The sequence below is a fragment of the Heterodontus francisci genome, chromosome 43 (genome assembly GCF_036365525.1).
Source record: "Heterodontus francisci isolate sHetFra1 chromosome 43, sHetFra1.hap1, whole genome shotgun sequence".
Classification (NCBI taxonomy): Eukaryota; Metazoa; Chordata; class Chondrichthyes; order Heterodontiformes; family Heterodontidae; genus Heterodontus; species Heterodontus francisci.
In genome coordinates this window covers 686559-702597 of record NC_090413.1, presented here as the reverse complement: position 1 = coordinate 702597, position 16039 = coordinate 686559, and positions in this window count along the sequence as shown.

Here is a 16039-nt window from a genome sequence, read left to right as displayed (position 1 = left end):
ATCTCTCTGAAACTCTCTGACACTCTGTGACACTCTCTGAAACTTTCTGACACTCTGTGACACTCTCTGAAACTTTCTGGCACTCTCTGACACTCTCTGACACTCTCTGAAACACTCTGAAAATCTCTGACACTCTCAGACACTCTCTGACACTCTCTGACACATTCTTAAACTCTCTGACACTATCTGACACTTTCTGAAACTCTCGGACACTCTCTGACACACTCTGCAACTCTGTGACACTCTCTGACACTCTCTGACACTCTCTGAATCTCTCTGAAACTCTGTGACATTCTGTGACACTCTCTGACACTCTCTGACACTCTCTGAATCTCTCTGAAACTCCCTGACACTCTCTGACCCTCTCTGAAACTTTCTGACTCTCTCTGACACTCTCTGAGCATCTCTGAAACTCACTGAAAATCTCTGAAACTCTCTGACACTCTCTGACTCTCTCTGAAAATCTCTGACACTCTCTGACACTGTCTGAAACTCTCAGACACTCTCTGACACTCTCTGACACTCTCTGAAACTCTCTGAACATCTCTGACACACTGTGAAACTCTCTGACACTCTCTGACACTCTCTGAACATCTCTGAAACTCTCTGCAAATCTCTGAAACTCTCTGACACTCTCTGACTCTCTCTGAAAATCTCTGACACTCTCTGACACTGTCTGAAACTCTCAGACACTCTCTGACAATCTCTGACACTCTCAGACACTCTCTGACACTCTCTGACACTTTCTGAAACTCTCTGACAATCTCTGACACTCTCTGACTCTCTCTGACACTCTCTGATACTCTCTGACACTCTCTGAATCTCTCTGAAACTCTCTGACACTCTGTGACACTCTCTGAAACTTTCTGGCACTCTCTGACACTCTCTGAAGATCTCTGAAACTCTCTGAAAATCTCTGACACTCTCTGAAAATCTGTGACAGTCTTTGAAACAATCTGACACTCTCTGACAGTCTCAGACTCTCTCTGACACTCTCTGACTCTTTCTGAAACTCTCTGACACTATCTGACACTTTATGAAACTCTCGGACACTCTCTGACAATTTCTGAAACTCTCTGAAACTCTCTGACAATCTCTGACTCTCGCTGACACTCTCTGATACTCTCTGACACTCACTGACACTCTGTGACACTCTCTGAAACTCTCTGACACTCTCTGACACTCTCTGACACTCTCTGAAACTCTCTGAACATCTCTGACACACTGTGAAACTCTCTGACACTCTCTGACACTCTCTGACACTCTCTGAACATCTCTGAAACTCTCTGCAAATCTCTGAAACTCTCTGACACTCTCTGACTCTCTCTGAAAATCTCTGACACTCTCTGACACTGTCTGAAACTCTCAGACACTCTCTGACAATCTCTGACACTCTCAGACACTCTCTGACACTCTCTGACACTTTCTGAAACTCTCTGACAATCTCTGACACTCTCTGACACTCTCTGACACTCTCTGATACTCTCTGACACTCTCTGAATCTCTCTGAAACTCTCTGACACTCTGTGACACTCTCTGAAACTTTCTGGCACTCTCTGACACTCTCTGAAGATCTCTGAAACTCTCTGAAAATCTCTGACACTCTCTGAAACTCTGTGACACTCTCTGAAACAATCTGACACTCTCTGACAGTCTCAGACTCTCTCTGACACTCTCTGACTCTTTCTGAAACTCTCTGACACTATCTGACACTTTATGAAACTCTCGGACACTCTCTGACAATTTCTGAAACTCTCTGAAACTCTCTGACAATCTCTGACTCTCGCTGACACTCTCTGATACTCTCTGACACTCACTGACACTCTGTGACACTCTCTGAAACTCTCTGACACTCTCTGACACTCTCTGACACTCTCTGAAACTCTGTGACACTCTCTGAAACACTCAGACACTCTCTGACACTCTCCGACAAACTCAGAAACTGTCAGAAACTCTCAGGCGCTCTCTGACACTCTCAGAAAGTCTCTGAAACTCTCTGACACTCTCTGAAACTCTCTGACACTCTCTGACGCTCTCTGAAACACTTTGACACCCTCTGACACTCTCCGACACACTCAGAAGCTGTCAGAAACTCTCAGGCACTCTCTGACACTCTCAGAAAGTCTCTGAAACTCTCTGACACTCTCTGAAACTCTTTGACACTCTTTGACACTCTCAGACACTCTCTGAAACTCTCTGAAACTGTCTGACACTCTCTGACAGTCTCTGACACTCTCTGAAGCTCTCTGAAACTCTCTGACACTCTCTGACTCTCGCTGACACTCTCTGATACTCTCTGACACTCACTGACACTCTGTGACACTCTCTGAAACTCTCTGACACTCTCTGACACTCTCTGACACTCTCTGAAACTCTGTGACACTCTCTGAAACACTCAGACACTCTCTGACACTCTCCGACAAACTCAGAAACTGTCAGAAACTCTCAGGCGCTCTCTGACACTCTCAGAAAGTCTCTGAAACTCTCTGACACTCTCTGAAACTCTCTGACACTCTCTGACGCTCTCTGAAACACTTTGACACTCTCTGACACTCTCCGACACACTCAGAAGCTGTCAGAAACTCTCAGGCACTCTCTGACACTCTCAGAAAGTCTCTGAAACTCTCTGACACTCTCTGAAACTCTTTGACACTCTTTGACACTCTCAGACACTCTCTGAAACTCTCTGAAACTGTCTGACACTCTCTGACACTCTCTGAGACTCTCTGAAACTCTTTGACACTCTTTGACACTCTCAGACACTGTCTGACTCTCTCTGAAACTCTCTGAAACTCTCTGACACATTCTGACAGTCTCTGACACTCTCTGACTATCTCTGAAACTTTCTGACACACTCTGAAGCTCTGTGAAACTTTCTGAAACTCTCTGACACTCTCAGAAACACTCAGAAACTCTCTGAAACTCTCTGACACTCTCTGACACTCTGTGACACTCTCTGACACTCTGTGACACTCTCTGAAATTCTCTGACAATCTCTGACACACTCTGACAAACTCAGAAACTCTCACAAACTCGCTGACACACTCTGACACTCTCAGACACTCTCTGAAACTTTCTGAAACTCTCTGACACTCTCTGAAACTTTCTGACACTTTCTGAAACTCTCTGAAGCTCTCTCAAACTCTCTGAAACTATCTGACACTCTCAGAAACACTCAGAAACTCTCTGAAACTCTCTGACACTCTCTGACACTCTGTGACACTCTCTGAAATTCTCTGACAATCTCTGACACTCTCAGACAAACTCAGAAACTCTCTGAAACTCTCTGACATTCTCTGAAACTCTCAGATACTCTCTGAAACTCTCTGACACTCTCTGAAACTCTCTGAAATCCTCTGACACTCTGTGACACTCTCTGAAATTCGCTGACAATCTCTGACACTCTCTGACAAACTCACAAACTCTCAGAAACTCTCTGACACTCTCTGCCACTCTCAGATACTCTCTGAAACTCTCTGACACTCTCTGAAACTCACTGACACTCTCTGACACTCTCTGAATCTCTCAGACATTCGCTGACACTCTCGGACACTATCTGAAACTCTCTGACACTCTCTGACACTCTCTGAAACTCTCTGAAACTCTCTGGCACTCTCAGACACTCTCTGACACTCTCTGACACTCTCTGACACTTTCTGATACTCTCTGACACTCTCTGACACTCTCAGACACTATCTGAAACACTCTGAAAGTCTCTGACACTCTCTGGCACTCTCTGAAACTTTCTGACACTCTCTGAAACACACTGAAGCTCTCTGAAACTCTCTGAAACTCTCAGAAACTATCAGAAACTCTCTGAAACTCTCTGACACCCTCTGACACTCTCTGACACCCTGTGCCACTCTATGACACTCTCTGACACTCGCTGACACTATCTGACACTTTCTGAAATTCTCAGACACTCTCTGACACACTCTGCAGCTCTGTGACACTCTCTGACACTCTCTGACACTCTCTGACACTCTCTGACACTTTGTGATACTCTCTGACACTCTCTGACACTCTCAGACACTCTCTGAAACACTCTGAAAGTCTCTGACACTCTCTGGCACTCTCTGAAACGTTCTGACACTCTCTGAAACACACTGAAGCTCTCTGAAACTCTCTGAAACTCTCTGACACTCTCAGAAACTATCAGAAACTCTCTGAAACTCTCTGACACTCTCTGACACTCTCTGACACTTTGTGCCACTCTCTGACACTCTCTGACACTCGCTGACACTATCTGACACTTTCTGAAACTCTCAGACACTCTCTGACACACTCTGCAGCTCTGTGACACTCTGTGACACTCTGTGACACTCTCTGACACTCTCTGACACTCTCTGAATCTCTCTGAAACTCTGTGACACTCTGTGACACTCTGTGACATTCTCTGAAACTGTCTGACACTCTCTGACACTCTCCGACATACTCAGAATCTTTCAGAAACTCTGAGGCACTCTCTGACACTCTCAGAAAGTCTGTGAAACTCTCTGAAACTCTCTGACACTCTCTGAAACTCTCTGAAATTCTCTGACACTCTCTGACACTCTCTGAAACTCTCTGACACTCTCTGACATTGGCTGACACTCTCTGACTCTCACTGAAAGTCTCTGATACTCTCTGACACTCACTGACACTCTGTGAAGCTCTCTGAAACTCTCTGAAACTTTCTGACACTCTCTGAAACACACTGAAGCTCTCTGAAACTCTTTGAAACTCTCTGACACTCTCAGAAACTATCAGGATCTCTCTGAAACTCTCTGAGACTCTCTGACACGCTCTGACACTCTGTGACACTCTCTGACACTCTCTGACACTCTCTGACACTCTCTGAAACTCTTCGACTCTCTCTGACATTCTCTGATACTGTCTGACACTCTATGAATCTCTCTGAAGCTTTCTGACACTCTGTGACACTCTCTGAAATTTTCTTGCTGTCTCTGAAGATCTCTGAAACTCTCTGAAAATCTCTGACAATCTCTGAAACTCTGTGACACTCTCTGAAACACTCTGACACTCTCTGACACTCTCCGACACACTCAGAAACTGTCAGAAACTCTCAGGCACTCTCTGACACTCTGAGAAAGTCTCTGAAACTCTCTGACACTATCTGAACCTCTCTGACACTCTCTGACACTCTCTGACACTCTCTGAAACTCTTTGACACTCTCTGACACTCTTGGACACTGTCTGACGCTCTCTGAAAATCTCCAAAACTCTCTGACACTCTCTGACACTCCCTGACACTCTCTGAAGCTCTCTGAAACTCTCAGACACTCTCTGACACTCTCTGACACTTTCCGAAACTCTCTGACACTATCTGACACTTTCTGAAATTCTCGGACACTGTCTGACAAACTCTGCAACTCTGTGAAACTCTCTGACACTCTCTGGCACTGTCTGACACTCTCTGACAGTCTCTGAATCTCTCTGAAACTCCCTGACACTCTCTGACACTCTCTGAAACTTTCTGACACTCTCTGAACATCTCTGAAACTCTCTGAAAATCTCGAAAATCTCTGACACTCTCTGAAACTCTCTGAAACTCTCTGACACGCTCTGAAACTCTCTGACACTCTCAGACACTCTCAGACACTCTCTGAGACTCTCTGACACTCTCTGTCACTCTCTGACACTCTCTGACAGTCTCTGAATCTCTCTGAAACTCCCTGACACTCTCTGATACTCTCTGAAACTTTCTGACACTCTCTGACACACTCTGAACATCTCTGAAACTCTCTGAAAATCTCGAAACTCTCTGACACTCTCCGACACACTCAGAAACTGTCAGAAACTCTCAGGCACTCTCTGACACTCTGAGAAAGTCTCTGAAACTCTCTGACACTATCTGAACCTCTCTGACACTCTCTGACACTCTCTGACACTCTCTGAAACTCTTTGACACTCTCTGACACTCTTGGACACTGTCTGACTCTCTCTGAAAATCTCCAAAACTCTCTGACACTCTCTGACACTCCCTGACACTCTCTGAAGCTCTCTGAAACTCTCAGACACTCTCTGACACTCTCTGACACTTTCCGAAACTCTCTGACACTATCTGACACTTTCTGAAATTCTCGGACACTGTCTGACAAACTCTGCAACTCTGTGAAACTCTCTGACACTCTCTGGCACTGTCTGACACTCTCTGACAGTCTCTGAATCTCTCTGAAACTCCCTGACACTCTCTGACACTCTCTGAAACTTTCTGACACTCTCTGAACATCTCTGAAACTCTCTGAAAATCTCGAAAATCTCTGACACTCTCTGAAACTCTCTGAAACTCTCTGACACTCTCTGAAACTCTCTGACACTCTCAGACACTCTCAGACACTCTCTGAGACTCTCTGACACTCTCTGTCACTCTCTGACACTCTCTGACAGTCTCTGAATCTCTCTGAAACTCCCTGACACTCTCTGATACTCTCTGAAACTTTCTGACACTCTCTGACACACTCTGAACATCTCTGAAACTCTCTGAAAATCTCGAAACTCTCTGACGCTCTCTGACACTCTCCGACACACTCAGAAACTCTTAGAAACTCTCTGGCACTCTCTGACACTCTCCAACACACTCAGAAACTCTCTGAAACTTTCTGACACTCTCTGACACTCTCTGAGACTCTCTGAAACTCTTTGACACTCTTTGACACTCTCAGACACTGTCTGACTCTCTCTGAAACTCTCTGAAACTCTCTGACACATTCTGACAGTCTCTGACACTCTCTGACTATCTCTGAAACTTTCTGACACACTCTGAAGCTCTGTGAAACTTTCTGAAACTCTCTGACACTCTCAGAAACACTCAGAAACTCTCTGAAACTCTCTGACACTCTCTGACACTCTGTAACACTCTCTGACACTCTGTGACACTCTCTGAAATTCTCTGACAATCTCTGACACACTCTGACAAACTCAGAAACTCTCACAAACTCGCTGACACACTCTGACACTCTCAGACACTCTCTGAAACTTTCTGAAACTCTCTGACACTCTCTGAAACTTTCTGACACTTTCTGAAACTCTCTGAAGCTCTCTCAAACTCTCTGAAACTATCTGACACTCTCAGAAACACTCAGAAACTCTCTGAAACTCTCTGACACTCTCTGACACTCTGTGACACTCTCTGAAATTCTCTGACAATCTCTGACACTCTCAGACAAACTCAGAAACTCTCTGAAACTCTCTGACATTCTCTGAAACTCTCAGATACTCTCTGAAACTCTCTGACACTCTCTGAAACTCTCTGAAATCCTCTGACACTCTGTGACACTCTCTGAAATTCGCTGACAATCTCTGACACTCTCTGACAAACTCACAAACTCTCAGAAACTCTCTGACACTCTCTGCCACTCTCAGATACTCTCTGAAACTCTCTGACACTCTCTGAAACTCACTGACACTCTCTGACACTCTCTGAATCTCTCAGACATTCGCTGACACTCTCGGACACTATCTGAAACTCTCTGACACTCTCTGACACTCTCTGAAACTCTCTGAAACTCTCTGGCACTCTCAGACACTCTCTGACACTCTCTGACACTCTCTGACACTCTCAGACACTATCTGAAACACTCTGAAAGTCTCTGACACTCTCTGGCACTCTCTGAAACTTTCTGACACTCTCTGAAACACACTGAAGCTCTCTGAAACTCTCTGAAACTCTCAGAAACTATCAGAAACTCTCTGAAACTCTCTGACACCCTCTGACACTCTCTGACACCCTGTGCCACTCTCTGACACTCTCTGACACTCGCTGACACTATCTGACACTTTCTGAAACTCTCAGACACTCTCTGACACACTCTGCAGCTCTGTGACACTCTCTGACACTCTCTGACACTCTCTGACACTCTCTGAATCTCTCTGAAACTCTGTGACACTCTGTGACACTCTGTGACATTCTCTGAAACTGTCTGACACTCTCTGACACTCTCCGACATACTCAGAATCTTTCAGAAACTCTGAGGCACTCTCTGACACTCTCAGAATGTCTGTGAAACTCTCTGAAACTCTCTGACACTCTCTGAAACTCTCTGAAATTCTCTGACACTCTCTGACACTCTCTGACATTCGCTGACACTCTCTGACTCTCACTGAATGTCTCTGATACTCTCTGACACTCACTGACACTCTGTGAAGCTCTCTGAAACTCTCTGAAACTTTCTGACACTCTCTGAAACACACTGAAGCTCTTTGAAACTCTCTGAAACTCTCTGACACTCTCAGAAACTATCAGAAACTCTCTGAAACTCTCTGACACTCTCTGACACTCTCTGACACTCTGTGACACTCTCTGACACTCTCTGACACTCGCTGACACTATCTGACACTTTCTGAAACTCTCAGACACTCTCTAACACACTCTGCAGCTCTGTGACACTCTCTGACACTCTGTGACATTCTCTGAAACTCTCTGACACTCTCTGACACTCTCCGACATACTCAGAAACTTTCAGAAACTCTGAGGCACTCTCTGACACTCTCAGAATGTCTGTGATACTCTCTGAAACTCTCTGACAATCTCTAAAACTCTCTGAAACTCTCTGACACTCTCTGACACTCTCTGAAACTCTCTGACACTCTCTGACACTCGCTGACACTCTCTGACACTCACTGAAAGTCTCTGATAATCTCTGACACTCACTGACACTCTGTGAAGCTCTCTGAAACTCTCTGACACTCTCTGACACTCTCTGACACTCTCTGAAACTCTCCGGCACTCTCTGACACTCGCTGACACTCTCTGATGCTCGCTGACACTCTCTGATACTCCCTGACACTCACTGACACTCTGTGACACTCTCTGAAGCTCTCTGACACTCTCTGACACTCCCTGAAACTCTCTGACTCTCACTGACGCTCTGTGACACTCTCTGAAACTCTCTGACACCCTCTGACACTCTCTGACACTCTCTGAAACTCTTCGGCACTCTCTGACATTCTCAGATACTGTCTGACACTCTCTGAAACTCTCTGACACTCTCTGAAATTCTCTGACACTCTCTGACATTTTCTGACACTCTCTGAATCTCTCTGAAGCTCTCTGACACTCTGTGACACTCTCTGAAACTTTCTGGCACTCTCTGACACTCTCTGAAGATCTCTGAAACTCTCTGAAAATCTCTGACACTCTCTGAAACTCTGTGACGCTCTCAGAAACACTCTGACACTCTCCGACACACTCAGAAACTGTCAGAAACTCTCAGGCACTCTCAGGCCCTCTCTGACACTCTCAGAAAGTCTCTGAAACTCTCTGACACTATCTGACACTCGCTGACACTCTCTGATTCTCGCTGACACACTGTGATACTCCCTGGCACTCACTGACACTCTGTGACACTCCCTGAAACTCTCTAACACTCTCTGACACTCTCTGAAACTCTCTGACACTCACTGACGCTCTGTGACACTCTCTGAAACTCTCTGACACTCTCTGAAACTCTTCGGCACTCTCTGACATTCTCAGATACTGTCTGACACTCTCTGAAACTCTCTGACACTCTCTGCAGCTCTCGGACACTCTCTGACACTCTCTGACTCTCTCTGACACTCTCTGATACTCTCTGACACTCTCTGAATCTCTCTGAAACTCTCTGACACTCTGTGACACTCTCTGAAACTCTGTGACACTCTCTGAAACATTTTGACACTCTCTGAGAGTCTCAGACACTCTCTGACACTCTCTGACACGTTCTGAAACTCTCTGACACTATTTGACACTTTCTAAAACTCTCGGACACTCTCTGACACTCTCTGAAACTCTCTGACACTCTCTGACACTCTCTGACTCTCGCTGACACTCTCTGATACTCTCTGACACTCACTGACACTCTGTGACACTCTCTGAAACTCTCTGACACTCTCTGACACTCTCTGAAACTCTCTGACTCTCACTGACACTCTGTGACACTCTCGGAAACTCTCTGACACTCTCTGACACTCTCTGAAACTCTTCGACTCTCTCTGACATTCTCTGATACTGTCTGACACTCTATGAATCTCTCTGAAGCTCTCTGACACTCTGTGACACTCTCTGAAATTTTCTTGCTGTCTCTGAAGATCTCTGAAACTCTCTGTAAATCTCTGACACTCTCTGAAAGTCTGCGACACTCTCTGAAACACTCTGCCACTCTCTGACACTCTCCGACACACTCAGAAACTGTCAGAAACTCTCAGGCACTCTCTGAAACTCTGAGAAAGTCTCTGAAAATCTCTGACACTATCTGAACCTCTCTGACATTCTCTGACACTCTCTGACACTCTCTGAAACTCTTTGACACTCTCTGACACTCTCGGACACTGTCTGACTCTCTCTGAAAATCTCCGAAACTCTCTGACACTCTCTGACACTCGCTGGCACTCTCTGAAGCTCTCTGAAACTCTCAGACACTCTCTGACACTTTCCGAAACTCTCTGACACTATCTGACACTTTCTGAAACTCTCGGACACTGTCTGACAAACTCTGCAACTCTGTGAAACTCTCTGAAACTCCCTGACACTCTCTGACACTCTCTGAAACTTTCTGACACTCTCAGAAGCTCTCTGAAACTCTCTGAAACTCTCTGACACTCTCTGAAACTCTCTGACACTCTCAGACACTCTCAGACACTCTCTGAGACTCTCTGACACTCTCTGTCACTCTCTGACACTCTCTGACAGTCTCTGAATCTCTCTGAAACTCCCTGACACTCTCTGATACTCTCTGAAACTTTCTGACGCACTCTGACACTCTCCGACACACTCAGAAACTCTCAGAAACTCTCTGGCACTCTCTGACACTCTCCGACACACTCAGAAACTCTCTGTAACTCTCTGACACTCTCTGACACTCTCTGAGACTCTCTGAAACTCTTTGACACTCTTTGACACTCTCAGACACTGTCTGACTCTCTCTGAAACTCACTGAAACTCTCTGAAACTGTCTGACACATTCTGACAGTCTCTGACACTCTCTGACTATCTCTGAAACTTTCTGACACACTCTGAAGCTCTGTGAAACTTTCTGAAACTCTCTGACACTCTCAGAAACACTCAGAAACTCTCTGAAACTCTCTGACACTCTCTGACACTCTCTGACACTCTGTGACACTCTCTGACACTCTGTGACACTCTCTGAAATTCTCTGACAATCTCTGACACACTCTGACAAACTCAGAAACTCTCACAAACTCGCTGACACACTCTGACAATCTCAGACACTCTCTGAAACTTTCTGAAACTCTCTGACACTCTCTGAAACTTTCTGACACTTTCTGAAACTCTCTGAAGCTCTCTAAAACTCTCTGAAACTATCTGACACTCTCAGAAACACTCAGAAACTCTCTGAAACTCTCTGACACTCTGTGACACTCTCTGAAATTCTCTGACAATCTCTGACACTCTCAGACAAACTCAGAAACTCTCAGAAACTCTCTGACACTCTCTGCCACTCTCAGATACTCTCTGAAACTCTCTGACACTCTCTGAAACTCACTGACACTCTCTGACACTCTCTGAATCTCTCAGACATTCGCTGACACTCTCGGACACTATCTGAAACTCTCTGACACTCTCTGACACTCTCTGAAACTCTCTGAAACTCTCTGGCACTCTCAGACACTCTCTGACACTCTCTGACACATTCTGATACTCTCTGACACTCTCTGACACTCTCAGACACTCTCTGAAACACTCTGAAAGTCTCTGACACGCTCTGGCACTCTCTGAAACTTTCTGACACTCTCTGAAACACACTGAAGTTCTCTGAAACTCTCTGAAACTCTCTGACACTCTCAGAAACTATCAGAAACTCTCTGAAACTCTCTGACACACTCTGACACTCTCTGACACTCTGTGCCACTCTCTGACACTCTCTGACACTCGCTGACACTATCTGACACTTTCTGAAACTCTCAGACACTCTCTGACACACTCTGCAGCTCTGTGACACTCTGTGACACTCTCTGACACTCTCTGACACTCTCTGACACTCTCTGAACCTCTCTGAAACTCTGTGACACTCCGTGACACTCTGTGACATTCTCTGAAACTGTCTGACACTCTCTGACACTCTCTGACACTCTCCGACATACTCAGAATCTTTCAGAAACTCTGAGGCACTCTCTGACACTCTCAGAAAGTCTGTGAAACTCTCTGAAACTCTCTGACACTCTCTGAAACTCTCTGAAATTCTCTGACACTCTCTGACACTCTCTGAAACTCTCTGACACTCTCTGACATTCGCTGACACTCTCTGACTCTCACTGAAAGTCTCTGATACTCTCTGACACTCACTGACACTCTGTGAAGCTCTCTGAAACTCTCTGAAACTTTCTGACAATCTCTGAAACACACTGAAGCTCTCTGAAACTCTCTGAAACTCTCTGACACTCTCAGAAACTATCAGAAACTCTCTGAAACTCTCTGACACTCTCTGACACTCTCTGACACTCTGTGACACTCTCTGACACTCTCTGACACTCGCTGACACTATCTGACACTTTCTGAAACTCTCAGACACTCTCTGACACACTCTGCAGCTCTGTGACACTCTCTGACACTCTCTGAAATTCTCTGACAATCTCTGACACTCTCAGACAAACTCAGAAACTCTCAGAAACTCTCTGACATTCTCTGAAACTCTCAGATACTCTCTGAAACTCTCTGACACTCTCTGAAACTCTCTGAAATCCTCTGACACTCTCTGACACTCTCTGACTCTCGCTGACACTCTCTGATACTCTCTGACACTCACTGACACTCTGTGACACTCTCTGAAACTCTCTGACACTCTCTGACACTATCTGAAACTCTCTGACTCTCACTGCCACTCTGTGACACTCTCGGAAACTCTCTGACACTCTCTGACACTCTCTGAAACTCTTCGACTCTCTCTGACATTCTCTGATACTGTCTGACACTCTATGAATCTCTCTGAAGCTCTCTGACACTCTGTGACACTCTGAAATTTTCTTGCTGTCTCTGAAGATCTCTGAAACTCTCTGAAAATCTCTGACACTCTCTGAAACTCTGTGACACTCTCTGAAACACTCTGACACTCTCTGACACTCTCCGACACACTCAGAAACTGTCAGAAACTCTCAGGCACTCTCTGAAACTCTGAGAAAGTCTCTGAAACTCTCTGACACTATCTGAACCTCTCTGACATTCTCTGACACTCCCTGACACTCTCTGAAACTCTTTGACACTCTCTGACACTCTCGGACACTGTCTGACTCTCTCTGAAAATCTCCGAAACTCTCAGACACTCTCTGACACTTTCCGAAACTCTCTGACACTATCTGACACTTTCCGAAACTCTCGGACACTGTCTGACAAACTCTGCAACTCTGTGAAACTCTCTGAAACTCCCTGACACTCTCTGAAACTTTCTGACACTCTCAGAAGCTCTCTGAAACTCTCTGAAACTCTCTGACACTCTCTGAAACTCTCTGACACTCTCAGACACTCTCAGACACTCTCTGAGACTCTCTGACACTCTCTGTCACTCTCTGACACTCTCTGACACTCTCTGAAACTCTCCGGCACTCTCTGACACTCGCTGACACTCTCTGATGCTCGCTGACACTCTCTGATACTCCCTGACACTCACTGACACTCTGTGACACTCTCTGAAGCTCTCTGACACTCTCTGACACTCTCTGACACTCCCTGAAACTCTCTGACTCTCACTGACGCTCTGTGACACTCTCTGAAACTCTCTGACACCCTCTGACACTCTCTGACACTCTCTGAAACTCTTCGGCACTCTCTGACATTCTCAGATACTGTCTGACACTCTCTGAAACTCTCTGACACTCTCTGAAATTCTCTGACACTCTCTGACATTCCCTGACACTCTCTGAATCTCTCTGAAGCTCTCTGACACTCTGTGACACTCTCTGAAACTTTCTGGCACTCTCTGACACTCTCTGAAGATCTCTGAAACTCTCTGAAAATCTCTGACACTCTCTGAAACTCTGTGACGCTCTCAGAAACACTCTGACACTCTCCGACACACTCAGAAACTGTCAGAAACTCTCAGGCACTCTCAGGCCCTCTCTGACACTCTCAGAAAGTCTCTGAAACTCTCTGACACTATCTGACACTCGCTGACACTCTCTGATTCTCGCTGACACACTGTGATACTCCCTGGCACTCACTGACACTCTGTGACACTCCCTGAAACTCTCTAACACTCTCTGACACTCTCTGAAACTCTCTGACACTCACTGACGCTCTGTGACACTCTCTGAAACTCTCTGACACTCTCTGAAACTCTTCGGCACTCTCTGACATTCTCAGATACTGTCTGACACTCTCTGAAACTCTCTGACACTCTCTGCAGCTCTCGGAAACTCTCTGACACTCTCTGACTCTCTCTGACACTCTCTGATACTCTCTGACACTCTCTGAATCTCTCTGAAACTCTCTGACACTCTGTGACACTCTCTGAAACTCTGTGACACTCTCTGAAACATTTTGACACTCTCTGAGAGTCTCAGACACTCTCTGACACTCTCTGACACGTTCTGAAACTCTCTGACACTATTTGACACTTTCTAAAACTCTCGGACACTCTCTGACACTCTCTGAAACTCTCTGACACTCTCTGACACTCTCTGACTCTCGCTGACACTCTCTGATACTCTCTGACACTCACTGACACTCTGTGACACTCTCTGAAACTCTCTGACACTCTCTGACACTCTCTGAAACTCTCTGACTCTCACTGACACTCTGTGACACTCTCGGAAACTCTCTGACACTCTCTGACACTCTCTGAAACTCTTCGACTCTCTCTGACATTCTCTGATACTGTCTGACACTCTATGAATCTCTCTGAAGCTCTCTGACACTCTGTGACACTCTCTGAAATTTTCTTGCTGTCTCTGAAGATCTCTGAAACTCTCTGTAAATCTCTGACACTCTCTGAAAGTCTGTGACACTCTCTGAAACACTCTGCCACTCTCTGACACTCTCCGACACACTCAGAAACTGTCAGAAACTCTCAGGCACTCTCTGAAACTCTGAGAAAGTCTCTGAAAATCTCTGACACTATCTGAACCTCTCTGACATTCTCTGACACTCTCTGACACTCTCTGAAACTCTTTGACACTCTCTGACACTCTCGGACACTGTCTGACTCTCTCTGAAAATCTCCGAAACTCTCTGACACTCTCTGACACTCGCTGGCACTCTCTGAAGCTCTCTGAAACTCTCAGACACTCTCTGACACTTTCCGAAACTCTCTGACACTATCTGACACTTTCTGAAACTCTCGGACACTGTCTGACAAACTCTGCAACTCTGTGAAACTCTCTGAAACTCCCTGACACTCTCTGACACTCTCTGAAACTTTCTGACACTCTCAGAAGCTCTCTGAAACTCTCTGAAACTCTCTGACACTCTCTGAAACTCTCTGACACTCTCAGACACTCTCAGACACTCTCTGAGACTCTCTGACACTCTCTGTCACTCTCTGACACTCTCTGACAGTCTCTGAATCTCTCTGAAACTCCCTGACACTCTCTGATACTCTCTGAAACTTTCTGACACTCTCTGACACTCTCCGAACATCTCTGAAACTCTCTGAAAATCTCGAAACTCTCTGACGCACTCTGACACTCTCCGACACACTCAGAAACTCTCAGAAACTCTCTGGCACTCTCTGACACTCTCCGACACACTCAGAAACTCTCTGTAACTCTCTGACACTCTCTGACACTCTCTGAGACTCTCTGAAACTCTTTGACACTCTTTGACACTCTCAGACACTGTCTGACTCTCTCTGAAACTCACTGAAACTCTCTGAAACTGTCTGACACATTCTGACAGTCTCTGACACTCTCTGACTATCTCTGAAACTTTCTGACACACTCTGAAGCTCTGTGAAACTTTCTGAAACTCTCTGACACTCTCAGAAACACTCAGAAACTCTCTGAAACTCTCTGACACTCTCTGACACTCTCTGACACTCTGTGACACTCTCTGACACTCTGTGACACTCTCTGAAATTCTCTGACAATCTCTGACACACTCTGACAAACT